The sequence below is a fragment of the Bos taurus genome, chromosome 6 (assembly GCF_002263795.3).
Source record: "Bos taurus isolate L1 Dominette 01449 registration number 42190680 breed Hereford chromosome 6, ARS-UCD2.0, whole genome shotgun sequence".
Lineage (NCBI taxonomy): Eukaryota > Metazoa > Chordata > Mammalia > Artiodactyla > Bovidae > Bos > Bos taurus.
This window is the reverse complement of record NC_037333.1, coordinates 29534728-29549554: the sequence shown is the minus strand read 5'-3', so window position 1 is coordinate 29549554 and position 14827 is coordinate 29534728. Positions and strand designations below refer to the sequence as shown.

At 37.0% G+C, this 14827-nt stretch overlaps 1 protein-coding gene across 15 annotated transcripts in view; it reads left to right on the top strand.

Annotated features, from left to right (window-relative positions):
- BMPR1B (bone morphogenetic protein receptor type 1B) overlaps positions 1-14827 on the top strand; it is a 449057-nt gene that overhangs the window by 270867 nt on the left and 163363 nt on the right. For 13 of the 15 annotated variants that reach the window (XM_059887365.1, XM_059887382.1, XM_059887380.1 and 10 more), the window contains exon 2: positions 5027-5120. The exons of the other annotated variants lie outside the window; for them this stretch is intronic. The gene's annotated coding sequence lies outside the window, so the exon portion shown is untranslated. The remainder of the gene's footprint in view (positions 1-5026; positions 5121-14827) is intronic. 15 annotated transcript variants of the gene reach the window in all.

The window sequence follows — 14827 nt, the reverse complement described above, 5'->3', positions numbered from 1 at the left end:
TATTCCTTCTCATCTTTGTCTCATTGCTGTCTATTCATTCTTTTTTTAAAATTTTTTATTGGAGTGTATCTGATTTAGTATGTTGTTAGTTTCAGGTGTACGACAAAGGAAATCAGTTATCCATAGACATATATCCACTCTTTCCTCTGCTATACACTGTGTTGTTATTAGTTTATCTATTTTATATACAGTAGTGAGTATGTGTCAGTCCTAATCTCATCATTTATCTCCCCCTCGTTTTCCTCCGGGTAACCATAAGTTTATTTGCTGCATCTGTGACTCTATTTCTTTTTTGTAATTAAGTTTATTTGCACATTTTTTTTTTTTGTTTAGATTCCACATGTAAGTGATAATAACATTTATTTTTGTCTGTCTGACTTTACTCAGTGTGACTATCTTTACTCAGTGTGACTATCTTTACTCAGTGTGACTATCTTTACTCAGTGTGACTCTTTCTTGGTCCCTCTGTGTTGCTGCAAATGGCATTAGTTCATTCTTTTTGTGGCTGAATAATATTCCGTTTATATATGTACCACATCTTCTTTATCCATTCACCTGTTGGTGGACATTTAGTTTTCTTCCATGTCCTGGCTATCATAAAAAGTGCTGCAGTGAACATTAGGGTGCTTGTCTCTTTTTGAATTATGGTTTTCTCCAGGTTTTTGCCCAGCATCTATTTCTGCCTTATTGACTATGCCAAAGCCTTTGACTGTGTGAATCACAATAAACTGTGGAAAATTCTGAAAGAGATGGGAATACCAGACCACCTGATCTGCCTCTTGAGAAATTTGTATGCAGGTCAGGAAGCAACAGTTAGAACTGGACATGGAACAACAGACTGGTTCCAAATAGGAGAAGGAGTATGTCAAGGCTGCATATTGTCACCCTGTTTATTTAACTTATATGCAGAGTACATCATGAGAAATGCTGGACTGGAAGAAGCACAAGCTGGAATCAAGATTGCCGGGAGATATCAGATGACACCACCCTTATGGCAGAAAGTGAAGAGGAACTCAAAAGCCTCTTGATGAAAGTGAAAGTGGAGAGTGAAAAAGTTGGCTTAAAGCTCAACATTCAGAAAACGAAGATCATGGCATCCGGTCCCATGACTTCATGGGAAATAGATGGGGAAACAGTGGACACAGTGTCAGACTTTATTTTTCTGGGCTCCAAAATCACTGCAGAAGGTGACTGCAGCCATGAAATTAAAAGACGCTTACTCCTTGGAAGGAAAGTTATGACCAACCTAGATAGCATATTCAAAAGCAGAGACATTACTTTGCCAACAAAGGTTCATCTAGTCAGATCAGATCAGATCAGATCAGTCGCTCAGTTGTGTCTGACTCTTTGCGACCCCGTGAATCGCAGCATGCCAGGCCTCCCTGTCCATCACCAACTCCCGGAGTTCACTCAGACTCATGTCCATCGAGTCAGTGATGCCATCCAGCCATCTCATCCTCTGGCGTCCCCTTCTCCTCCTGCCCCTAATCCCTCCCAGCATCAGAGTCCTTTCCAATGAGTCAACTCTTCGCATGAGGTGGCCAAAGTACTGGAGTTTCAGCTTTAGCATCATTCCTTCCAAAGAAATCCCAGGGCTGATCTCCTTCAGAATGGACTGGTTGGATCTCCTTGCAGTCCAAGGGACTCTCAAGAGGCTTCTCCAACACCACAGTTCAAAAGCATCAATTCTTCGGCGCTCAGCCTTCTTCACAGTCCAACTCTCACATCCGTACATGACCACAGGAAAAACCATAGCCTTGACTAGACGAACCTTAGTGGTTCCCTTAAATGGTGACTGTGGAGCTGTTAAGATCAGAGTTAACTTGGACTGCAAGGAGATCCAACCAGCCCATTCTAAAGGAAGTCAGTCCTGGGTGTTCATTGGAAGGACTGATGCTAAAGCTGAAACTCCAGTACTTTGGCCACCTCATGCGAACAGTTGACTCATTGGAGAAGACTCTGATGCTGGGAGGGATTGGGGGAAAGAGGAGAAGGGGACGACGGAGGATGAGATGGCTGGATGGCATCACTAACTCGATGGACGTGAGTCTGAGTGAACTCCGGGAGTTGGTGATGGACAGGGAGGCCTGGCGTGCTGCAATTCACGGGGTCGCAAAGAGTCAGACACGACTGAGCGACTGATCTGATCTGATGAAGATTGCTGGATTATATAGTAGCTCTCTTTTCAGTTTTTTAAGGACGCTCCTTATTTTTCTCCTTAGTGCCTATACCAATAGCATTGGTATATATACATTGGGAATATACAGTCCTATCCCCAGTGCAAGGGTTCCCTTTTCTCCGTATCCTCTCCAGCATTTATTGTTTGTAGACTTTTTTGACAGTGGGTGATCTGACTTGTGTGAAGTGATACTTCACTGTAGTTTTGATTTGCATTTCTCCTTAAGTTAGTGATGTTGAACATCTTTTCATGTACTTTTTGGCTATCTATATGTCTTCTTTGGAAAAATACCTGTTTCAGTGTTCCACCCATTTTTTTGATTGGATTTATTTATTTTTTTTTATGTTAAGCTGCATGAGCTGTTTGTATATTTTGGAGATTAATCCCTTGCCTGTCGCTTCATTTGTAAGTATTTTCTTACATTTCCAGGGTTGTCTTTTTGTTTATGGTTTCCTTTGTTGTGCAAATCTTTTAAGTTTAATTAGACCTTGTTTGTTTTATTTTTGTTTTTATTTCCATTAGTCTAGGAGGTGGATTGAAAAAGATCTTGGTACTGTTTGTCAAGTAGTGTTCTCCCTGTGTTCTCCTTTGATAGTTTTATAGTATCTGGCCTTACTTTAAAGACTTATTTAGGTCTTTAATCCATTTTGAGTATATTTTTGTAAATGGCATTAGTGACTGTTCTAATTTCATTCTTTTACACATAGCTGTCCAGTTTTCCCAGCACTGTTTATTGGAGAGACTGTCTTTTCTCCATTGTACATTCTTGTCTCCTTCGTCATACATTAGGTGATCATAGGTGTGTGGTTTTATCTCTGGACTTTCTAGAAATTTTGTTCCATTGATCTATATTTCTCTTTTTGTGCCAGTACCATATGGTTTTGATAACTGTAGTTTTGTACTATAGTCTGAATTCAGGGAGTCTGATTTCTCTGCCTTCATTTTTCTTTCTTCAGTTTGCTTTGGCTATTTGGGGTATTTTGTGTTTCCATACAAATTAAAAGCTTTTTGTTCTAATTTTATGAAAAATGCCATTGGTAATTTGGCAGGGATTGAATTGAATCTGTACATTGTTTTGAATAGTAGAGTCATTTTGACAGTATTGATTCTCCTAATCAAAAAATGTGGTATTTCTCTCCATCTGTTTGTGTCACCTTTAAAGTCTTGATTGAGGAATTTCCTGTGTCCCCTCACTTCATACTGGCTCAGATTCTCATGTGCCAGGAACCCCTGCTGCCCTCCTAGTTTGCACCACTGTATTAACATGCTGTTTTGTCATTATTGGCGCCCCCCAATCCCTGCCGTGAGATTGGACTGAAAAGGCTCAGAGTAGGAACTGTGTTTCATCTTGGGCTCCTCAGCACCTAACCGAGGGGTTACCTAACTCCTCAGCACCTAACATACACCTCTCCTGGTATTAAGTTAATTTATTGGGTAAATATTGATTATTAAATGAAGCAAGAAAAAGTAGATTTCAACTGTTAGAAAGCTAATTCTTGTATATAACTTTTTCGTAGGGGTTGTCAATTACACTGTTAAAGACTATTTTTGTTTTATTCTGGTTATTTCTCTAGCTGTAATGTTTACATTTACTGATAAGGCTTTTGGTAAGATTTCATGTGAAAATCAGGGTTTGAACCTAAAAATGAATTTAGGAACCTTTTTTAGTAGAAGGAGCACAACTTGGTGAGCAATAGAGCAAGGGCTTCTGGTTTCAGCCCTGCCACAAACTTGCCATGTGATTGTGTAAATTAACCAGGCTGGAGGTGACTTTTCTCATCTATTAAATGAGTGAGTGACCAGATAGTTCTTAAATTTCCTTTACTCTTTATTTAATCAAGATGACATTTCAATTAGGTAAACATATGATTAGTCTCGACAAGAAGAGTAAAAATATATGCTTACTTTATTTTCTAATTATTCATACTGTGGACATAATATGTGGGACAGTAGATGATGGTGACCTTGTTTATATAACCTACAAATTATATAGTCATGGGTTAGATTTTATCCTTAATTAAAAAAATAAAATTTAAATTGTCATCATTGAAAATCTAGAAGTATTTCATATGTTGATTCATATAATTTCCAGATTATATTTTAGCCTCTTTCAGAAAGTACTTAATTTGATCTGATTAATATTATACTTTCCTGTGCACTTCAATCAGTCTAGAAATGAATTTATTCATGTTGAAACATTTCTTTGTGGTCAGTTAGTCAGTGCAGCCTTATTCAATGAGGAGCAATATTAAAAACAATTGCAAAAACGCTCTCCTACGTCTTTTGGTTATTCATAGTATGTAGTAATTCAGTTTTATAAAGCCTGATTAAATGACATTAAGGTATGACTTTTATAAAGGGTTTGAAATTATATTGTTTGGCCAAAACAAAGGCAGTATTTCCTTTCTTGGCTTCTACTCCATCCAGCCCCCCTCTCCTCCACCTGCTTGAGGAAAACTGTATTTCTTCAGACAAACCTCATAATTGCCCTTCTGTGCCTGATTTGGGCCTCAGGAAAGGCCCATAGCATCTGTAAAGCTGGCAGAAAAATGGTATTTCCAGGCAGGCACAGGGTTGCTGGGTAGTGAGCCAATCCACAGCTTTGTCTGAGCAGCTGAGAACTTTGCTGGAGTATTACCACGGTGTTCAGTAACACGGACCTGTGCCATGAGCAAGTAAAGCACTGAGCAAGTGTCAGGGTCAATATTTATAGACCACTACGTAGCTGCCTTGCAGAGAGAGAAAACGAGAAAGAAACACGCACGCAGAGGGCAGGGAAAGAAAGACTGTACGGGAGGGAACTCTAATTTCCCATTTTTGTCTTAAAACATTCTTTTTGATTGTCAGGTTCAAACTTCTGCTGCATCACAACCATTTTCCGTTGAGCTATGACAAGAGAGGATACAAAAAGTTAAACAAGCGAGCCTGTCATACATAGAAGGTAAGTAATTAGCCAGCTCAGTCTTGCTTTTGCTCGTAAACGCCATCTCCCTTTTGGCTGCTCTACATCAGTAAGCAAAGGGCTGTGTGACATGTTAAAGCTAATGAGGAGAGGCTGCCTGCTGGTTGAGAGTGTTCTTGGTGGCAGTATACTTTTGTGTTCTGCTCTTCAGAATGTTGTGTAGGTTCAAAATGCACTATAGTGTCGTGGGTGGTGGGAATGGCTCTTCAACACTGATTCCGTGGTGTATCCTGTCAGTAAATTTCTGTGTCTTCATTCTCTCATACTTGAAGTCTTCTGATTGGTAAATTTGTGTTTATTTTTTATATTGGTATTGAAACATGATTATTAATAAGTTTATAGTGGATGCTGGTTTAGAAATGGAATAGGGGAAAAATTCAGATGAATGGTTGAAGATTTTGTTGACTTTGTGAAAATGTGTAGACTGTGAATGTGAGATGTGAGAAACATAAGGTCTTTTTGAAAGAAATCCAGTGTCCATTCGGCAGTGCATTAAAATGAAATAATGACTACTTCTGGGAACAGAGAAAAGTGGGAGTGATGAAAAGTCAGAACAGGCTTCTTAATCCAAGATGCAAAGAACTCAGTGTTTAGGAGAATTTCTCTGCTTGTTATGTGATGTGCTAGATTGGGTCCTCACAAAATGTGGTTCATTACTAAAGACATTAAGTTAACATCCCCTGCTCCACATCATAGTTTTTTCTTTTTTTCCCCCTTTCATCACAGGCAGCACTTGGACACATGATTCTCTATGTGACTGTAGTGCTTTTGTCTATTCAGTTATCATCATTGTTTTGCATATCCCAGATTGACATTAAAAGCGGTGTTGCTAAAGGGGACAGAAAGTACTTGGTTTCTATGTGTTTTCTGATTTAGGACACCCATGAATTGATACACTTGTGTTTTATGTCTACTGCACATGATTTGGAAAGTAATATGTTGCTTTGCTGTAGGTTTGGCATTAACTAGATGAAGTTTGTCAACGGACAGATCGAAAATTTCCCTGTAGCTTTTTTAGTTGTGGAGTAACACTAGTGTGGTATTTAAAAATGTTAGGTTGGATGATAGATGGTGATTACTCTTCCAAAGATTTTTTGTATTACATAAGTATTTGTATTACATATTAAATTAAAAACAAAACATGAATGCTGCAGTAGAGCTTAAACTGCAAACCAATAGAGATACAAGAAAAAGCTAATACTCTGGATAGGGAGATACAAGAAAAATCTAATACTCTGGATAGGCTTTGTATTAGAGTTAATATTCAGGAACCAACTCATTCTAAAACTGGATAAACTTATGTCCAAAACAGTAGGTGGAATATCTTAAGTAAATATCTTAAAATGAAGCCAATAGTTGTAGAATATCATTGCTGTAGAATCACATAAAATTTAAAAAATAATGCAAAATGCTTCAAAATCAGTTTTACTAATTCAGATGTGCTTTAAGGCTAACCTGATATCTAAAGTTAAACTGTATTTGACTTTCATTTAGTGCTTGTTTTAGCCTCTGCAACAAGCTTTTTTTTTTTTTTTTTTTGACTTTTTAAGGTATTGGCTCTCCTTTTATTAATGGGTTTCTGTAGACTTGTTTATTTTGAAAATGCAACCATGGTTGATTTAGAATGGGTGTTTCTCAAAATTTTCTTTGCTAATACATTTGGGTAATAACTCTTGATCAAGATTGTAATTTCAGTTCTTTAATATCTTTTACTCATTCATTTTATAAGTTACATAAATAACATATTCAATCAGTGATAATTGACTTCTTAAACCTTTTAAAATTTGTTTTATTTTTATTTGTTATGGTATCTTGTTTCTGAAGTACCCTATGGAAACTTTGGTTAGAAAGCAAGCTAACAAAACTACTACAATAAAATAAAGTTTTCCCTTTAATCAAAAGAGGAAATAGAAAAGTGTGGTATAGATTGACAGTGTCTAAGATGGGATATATATGGTTGAAGGCTGGTTGAGCATTTTAAAACTTGAAACACTACTCAATATTATTTTTTAATGTCAACCCTAATATTGGTTATTTGTCATATTTGTAAATAACATTCCATACTTAAGTAAAAGCGTTAGTCACTCAGTCGTGTCCAACTCTTTGTGACTCCATGGACTGTAGCCCACCAGGCTCCTCTGTCCATGGAATTCTCCAGGCAAGAATACTGGCGTGGTTAGCCATTCCCTTCTCCAGGGGATCTTCCTGACCCATGGATTGAACCCAGGTCTCCCACATTGCAGGTAGATTCTTTACCATCTGAGCCACCAGCCACCGTGAAATGGGGAAGCATTTCATACATAGACATATTATAAAAATGGATAGGATCTTTTGCATCATGTTTGGACTCTCTGCTGAAGTAAAGTTAGTGAATTTAGCTTGAAATGTTAATGTTGGCCTCCTCTCACTGCCCCTGTCATTTGCTGTACTCCTAGTCCATATGCTGTACTATCCTTAGAGGGATCCATCTCCCACCATGAAGAACTCTCTACTTTTCTTGCTAAAGCCCTCTCATCCCTGGCCCTCTTTTGCTCATAGATAGAGGTCAGGCTTCTTGGCACAGTGAGTCCCTTCTTGAAGAGTCCCTTCTGATCTGGCTGCTACTTTTGTTCTGTATTCGTCTTTTGATGTTAGTTCTGGGCTGTTTTCCACATCTCTCTTTTGAGAGTATTCCTTCTCCCTCTGCTTATATTTCTAAAGCAATCCATGCTGTTTTACTCCTTTCTGGAATTGTTTATGTTGCTTCTTCTGTCATGAAACACCCTCTTCCTGGTCTTTGCCTTTCAGGCTTAATGAAGTTATCCCTTCCCAGATGCCCTGCTGGTCCACTGTCAGCCTCTATGGTCTGGTCTCCTGTTCAGACCATGGCCTCGGCACTTCTGCAAAGTCGATGATACACTGTTTTGTCTTCCCATATGAGTTTGTGAGCTATGTACATAGCCAGGTTTTAAAATTTTATTTATTTAATTTTTGTAGCAGGATTAAAGTTTATTCCACTTTTTCTTACAGCACAAAACTTAAAAACAGTATTATTTAGCATTTAATGTACATGAACTAGGAAAATATGAGAATCCCAGATGTCAAATGTATTATTACATTGTGGGAAGAATGACCTCAAATATATAAAAATGCACAAAGCATTAGTCTTCCTCCTTTACTGCTTAGAAAGATATGATTGTTTCTCAATTTACAAAGAAGAATCAGGACAGTTTAAATTATTAAAAATTTTGCATACAGAACACTGGAGTTGTTTATGTAAGAGGGCATTCTCACCAGCTTCTTCTATACACAATTGAATATATAATTTTGTATGATTTTAAATGAATTCTTTTGTGTTCTTCCAAGACCTAACGTAAAACAGATACTCAAGAACTTGAACTAAGGAAAAACTTTATCAAATTTATTTTAAACCCACTTTTCTTTATAGAGTTTATTTTAATGTAATTTAAAACCTTGGTTAACTGGATTGAAGGAAAAGCCTTTTATGAAGTTGGTAAATGCTTTTGAAACAGTAGCAATACTTAAATTTGTTTCTCTCCCAGCAATTATAGTAGGGCATATTCATCCATGCAAGTAGATATTTTTTGAACTAATAACCTATTTGAATGACATTCAAAATTATCTTGGTTAGCACATACAAATTCAGGATATATAGCCTGCAGATACTTAATTAATTTCATGAAATCTATCAACAAAATCAGCTAGTTGCTGCACTCCTATGAATTGCTGTGATAAATTAAGTGATGCTGTGGCAAATTGAAGACAGAGTTATACCTTCCAAAAGGTCCAGAGAGAGTTTCAGGAGAGAATGGGTCCATCCTCATGTATATTAAAAAATTACAGAGTGGAATGACTCTTCAATGTTACCAATAAAATTACACCTTCTAATTTTATTTCCTCTTGTAGAGAAAGTTAAGGATTTAAGGAAGTAATAGAAAATCATGACTTAAAATTTCTCTAAACTGAAAGGTGATACTTCATTTCAGTCAGAAGAATTTGCCCCTCAAAATAGAAATGTTCAAAGAAAAGGATGGCAATGTTTAAAAAAGTAGTTGAAAAATAACATCTGTTTCTTTGAGCTCAGATAGTGAATAAAATTTTATTTTCTCTTTAATTGTGTTTTATTTTCCCACCATACATAAAATATTTACTTTGTATGTGAAATAATTTGTGTGCCAGAATCAAGGTATAGCTTTATGCACTGTTTAGAATAATTCAAAACTTTCCTTATTTTAGTTATTTTTACTTCTCTGTGTGCTCTACTAGTGTTTCCACTGCAGTTGAAGTCTGATAAACCTCTCCCAGCTGTTGAATATGACTCTTGCATTTGTTTAACCTTGAATTGTATCTGTCTTAGGAATGAAAACAAGATTGGGTATTTTCACAGGAAATATTGGTAGCTTTTTAATTTGCTTGGTATGGACCATAATTCAATCTGTAATTTTTCTTCAGATTTATTTTGCCCACACAACTACCTTGTAGTTAATTAAGTAGGTATGATAAGGTATATTATCAAAGAGTTATAGGTATCTTACTGACTTATCAAGTGATAAAAACATTGTAAAATAGGAAGAGCAGAAGTTATTGTGGTCATGGATTTAGGAATGTACCTTGTTTCCATCAGCCAGTGATGAGAAAAACCTGTTTGCTTCAATATTAAAAAAATTACAGCAAAAACAAATGAAGGCAAAGAAAATACCATTACTACCACCAGCAAGAAGTCAAAAAAGCATAGAAAATTTTGCTAAAACAATTAAATTTTTATTCTTATTAGCAGGTTAGCTTGCTAGTCATTTTCTTTGTATAGCTATGCACGGCATAGAATTCACAGAATGTGAGAGGACAAAAATGAATTAATCATTAAAGTAGAAACTTCAAAAACTACTTCTTTAACTTTTATTTTATAGAGAAGGACAAATGTTGTACTAAGTGGCAGTGTAGTTTGCCAGACATCAGCTTTTAAAGTAGCTAGTTAGGATTTTGATTTAAAAAAAAATGTAAGGCCAGTATTTTATCACTGTGACTTTCCCCATCTGTTTATAATTGCCCTTTTTATTCTGTGTATTAGATGTAAAGCCTAATTTGTTGTATCTCTGAGTTTTGTCATGTATTCAGACTCCTTTGCATTATTTCACAACTCCTGAAAGTTAAAGCCAGTAATTATTGCTCCCAACTGAGATGGAGGTCTTTTCTACTCATAATCATAGTTAAACATATTTATTTTTAAATAACAGAAACTCTTTTTCTGGCTTCCCTGATTTCTCCCACTCTGTTTGGTAGTAGTTAGATTTACGCCCTCACAAACATTCTCTTTTTCATTAGGATATGGCAGATAGTCCTGAAGCAAAAGACAGAAACTGCAGAAACAAATTTAATACTTTCATTATATCTTAGTTTCTAATAGGGAATATATAGTTATATATTGTTTTATAGCTTTAAAATGACCATTATATTTACAGCTGGAAAATTATTGAAAATGAAAATCGAAGAACCAAATGTACTTTTCTAGATTATATAGACTTTCATCTTAGAGTCTTAAAAAATATAAATAATTAAAGGGTCAGAGAGGAGTAAAACAAGCTTGTTTTGTACATCTCATCTTCTTTTAAGACTTTGCTTCTCTATTCCTGTCCCCACCATCCCCGAAGGAACTGGAGCTCTTCAATTCTTTCCATTCTCATTTCTGGAAACAGTTGCTTGTACTGAAAGATGAAAATGTTTTTGAGCAAGTCACTGGAGGCTTGTCTCAGCCTCAGCCTATGATTTCTATACCTTCTTCTCTTCTTCTCCCTCAGTTAAGTGACCTGCTGTACCCAACCTTTCCAGTAAATGAAAATAGTCTGACTATTCTCCATCCCTTAGTATATATTTTCATTGGATTGATACTTTTCATTTTAAAGATGTATTACCTATCTTCTCAAACTCTTGGTGCTCAGAGATTTATAATTTTAAAATCTTTGCTAATATGATAGAAGAAGGTGATATTTGTGTTTTTAATTACTAGTAAACTTGAGCCTGAGGGGGTTATTAGTTATTAGCATAATATTTTTATCATTTATCTATTTATATAGTTTTTTTTTTTTTTTCCCCAGAGGCTGTATTTCTCTTATTGGTTTAAAAAGTTTGGGTATTTTTTTAAGTAAAAGAATCGTGGTTCTTTAAAGCCCTGTTAGTTGTAACTGTTTTCATAAGCTTCTGATCACTTTAAAATTTTGTTTTCTGTGGTTTGAAATAGGTGTATTGGAAATACCTTTATTAATCCTAATCCGAATGAGTATTTTCTTCATCTCCTTTGAAGCTTAAAATGTTTTTTACAATCCAAATATATGAAAATTATTTTTTAAATATTTTTATGGTTTGTTATTGTTCAGTCTCCCAGTCATGTCTGACCCTTTGCAACCCCATGGACTGCAGCATGCCAGGCCTTTCTGTCCCTCACCGTTTCCTGAAGTTTGCCCAAGTTCATGTCCATTGCATTGGTGATGCCATCCATCCATCTCATCCTATGATGCCCTCTTCTTCATCTGCCCTCAATCTTTCCCAGCATCAGGGACTTTTCCAGTGAGCCACCTGTTTGCATTAGATGACCAAAATCCTGGAGTTTCAACTTCACCATTAGTTCTTCCAATGAGTATTCATGGTTGATTTCCCTTAAGATTGACTGGTTTGATTTCCTTGCTATCCTAGGGACTCTCAGGAGTCTTCTCCGGTACCACAGTTCGAAGGCATCAGTTCTTCAGCACTCAGCCTTCTTTATGGTCCAGCTTTCACAACTGTACACGACCACTGGGAAGACCATAGCCTTGACTATACAGATCTTTTTTGGCAGAGGAATGTCTCTGCTTTTCAACACACTGTCTAGGTTTGTCATAGTTTTCCTGCCCAGAAGAAAACATCTTCTGATTTCATGGCTGCAGTCACCATCGCAGTGATTTAGATACCAAGAAGAGGAAATCTGTCACTACTTCCAACTTTTCCCCTTCTGTTTGCCATGAAGTAATGGGGCCAGATGCCATGATCTTAGTTTTTTGTAATATTTAGTTTGAAGCCGACTTTCACTCTCCTCCTACACTCTCGTAGAGAGGCTCTTTAGTTCCTCTTCACTTTTCTGCCATTAGAGTGGTATCATTCGCATATCTGAGGTTGTTGATGTTTCTCCTATCTGGATTCCAGCTTGTAACTTAACAAGCCCAGCATTTCTCACAATGTGCTCAGTGTATAGATTAAACAAACAGGGTGACAGCAGACAGCCCTGTCGTACTCCTTTCTCAATCTTGAACCAATCACTTGTTCCATACAGGGTTCTAAGTGTTGCTTCTTGACCTGCATACAGCTTTATCAGGAGTTAGGTAAGATGGTCTGGTATTCCCATGTCTTTAAGAGCTTTCCACAGTTTCTTATGCTGCACACAGTCAAAGGCTTCCGCGTAGCCAATGAAACAGAGGTAGAAGTTTTTCTGGTGTTCCCTTGCTTTCTCTATGATCCAGGGAATCCTGGCAATTTGATCTCTGGTTTCTCTTCCTTTTCTAAACCCAGCTTGGACATCTGAATGTTCTTGGTTAATTCTGTGATTCACAAGGGACTTATTAACTAACCACTTCAATATTTTCAGTCCCCTTTCCCACTTTTTAAATGAAGTTATCTCTTGTGCTCCTTTGATGCAAATTTAAATCTTTATGCTACCTCTCAACTTGTATTGCATTTAAAATTTTGTGTCTAAGAAATGAAATTTCATGTTTTTTATTAAGTAAGATTTAAACATTGGAACATGTTAGGGTGTTGTGGGACTTAACTTGGTGTGTGCCTTGAAATTACTGTAGACAGGAGGCTGCATTTATTACTTATGTTAAAGCAGACTTAATAAGAATATGAATCTGTGAGTGAGAAATTATACATTAATAATAGTCACCATTTATCAAGGTTTTCTGGATAATATATCTGGCATTCCACCAAGCATTGTAGCTATGATTTCATTAACTATTATGATTTCCTCATAAGTTGAGTGACTTACTCTGATTTTTTTTCAGGATAAACTGAGACCCCAAGATATAAAGTAGCCTGATGGGTCTCACATAGCTAATAAATGATAGGGCCATGATTTAAACCCAGATCTGACCAAACTCCATCTTTTAAGGAATTATTACCAAATAGAGAAATTATGCTTTTGCCATAAATGTTAAGAGATGCAGGTCTGTGGGGTCAGGTGTTAAGAACCTTCCTGACTTGGGTCAGTCTATGAAGAAATGAACTCAGGAACAATGACTTTCAAAGGACACCAAGGAAATGGGTGATATGAGGAGGCTTTTATTGTTTGGAGTTAGTAATGAAGACACAAGAATCTCAAGGTGGACAGAAATAACTCTGGAATTGAAATCAGCTAAAATCAGTTACATTTTTTAGAACAACTTCAGATTTTAGTACCTGTTGATGCTGGGAGGGATTGGGGGCAGGAGGAGAAGGGGACGACAGAGGATGAGATGGCTGGATGGCATCACTGACTCGATGGACGTGAGTCTCAGTGAACTCCAGGAGTTGGTGAGGGGCAGGGAGGCCTGGCGTGCTGCGATTCATGGGGTCGCAAAGAGTCGGACACGCCTGAGCGACTGATCTGATCTGATTGATTTTTATAATTTTCTTTCATCCAAAGCCAGCTTGCTCACTTCTCCCCCATGTATAAAATACATAGCACCATTCCCTCCCTCACATACCTGCTTGTGACCTCAGCAAGGAAATTGGCACTGGGCCGCCAGGCCAGCAGGACAGACTATTCCATCTGGACCTCTGTTTTTATACTACAAGCTTCATTCAGGGAAGACATGAGTCTCCCTAACTGGCAGCCTTGGCTATCATCTCTATTTTAACCTACTAAGTTAAAAGCCTCCCAGGTGTTGCTGTGGTATTTACAGCAGGAAAGGAAATTCTAGATATTTTAGTATCATTAGAACTCAGTACTTTTGTGCTAACTGGTTTACCTGGAGTAGTGTGAAAGGATAGCTTTATCTGCTGTGAATGAGCTTAAGCGATAAGTACAGTTTGTATATGTTGGAGGCAGGAATTCCTATATAAAAGTTTATACAAAGACGTTTGCTCTCTTATTTGTTTATTATACATTTGGCCATCAGGAAGTAATTTGTTTTCCTCTTAAACTCAAGGCAAACCATTTTGCTTCAAGATAATACAGGATTTTCTTTCTCCCTGGGTCACTCTGCTCTTTGTTGATACATTGGTGTTATTTATGCTAAGATTTACAGTACAGTTTATTGGGGTTTTGTTTGCAGCTCTGCCTTGAACACTTGAAGATAACAACCTTTTAGTTGATAAGCAGGATATTTTTGTATTATTACTTGGAAAGTATGCATTAGTCTATATATGTACTCATTAACAGTTTAAAAAATTCTACATAGGTTATTCATATATTTTTTATTCATCTTTTATAGTTTCCTATTTTTCAGTTCAGTTCAGTTGCTCAGTCGTGTTAGATTCTTTGTGACCCCACAGACTGCAGCATGCCAAGCTTCCCTGTCCATCAGTAACTCCCGGAGTCCACCCAAACCCATGTCCATTGAGTCGGTGATGCCATCCAACCATCTCATCCTCTGTCGTCCCCTTCTCCTCCTGCCCTCAATCTTTCACGGCATCAGGGTCATTTTAAATGAGTCAGCTCTTTGCATGAGGTGACCAAAGTA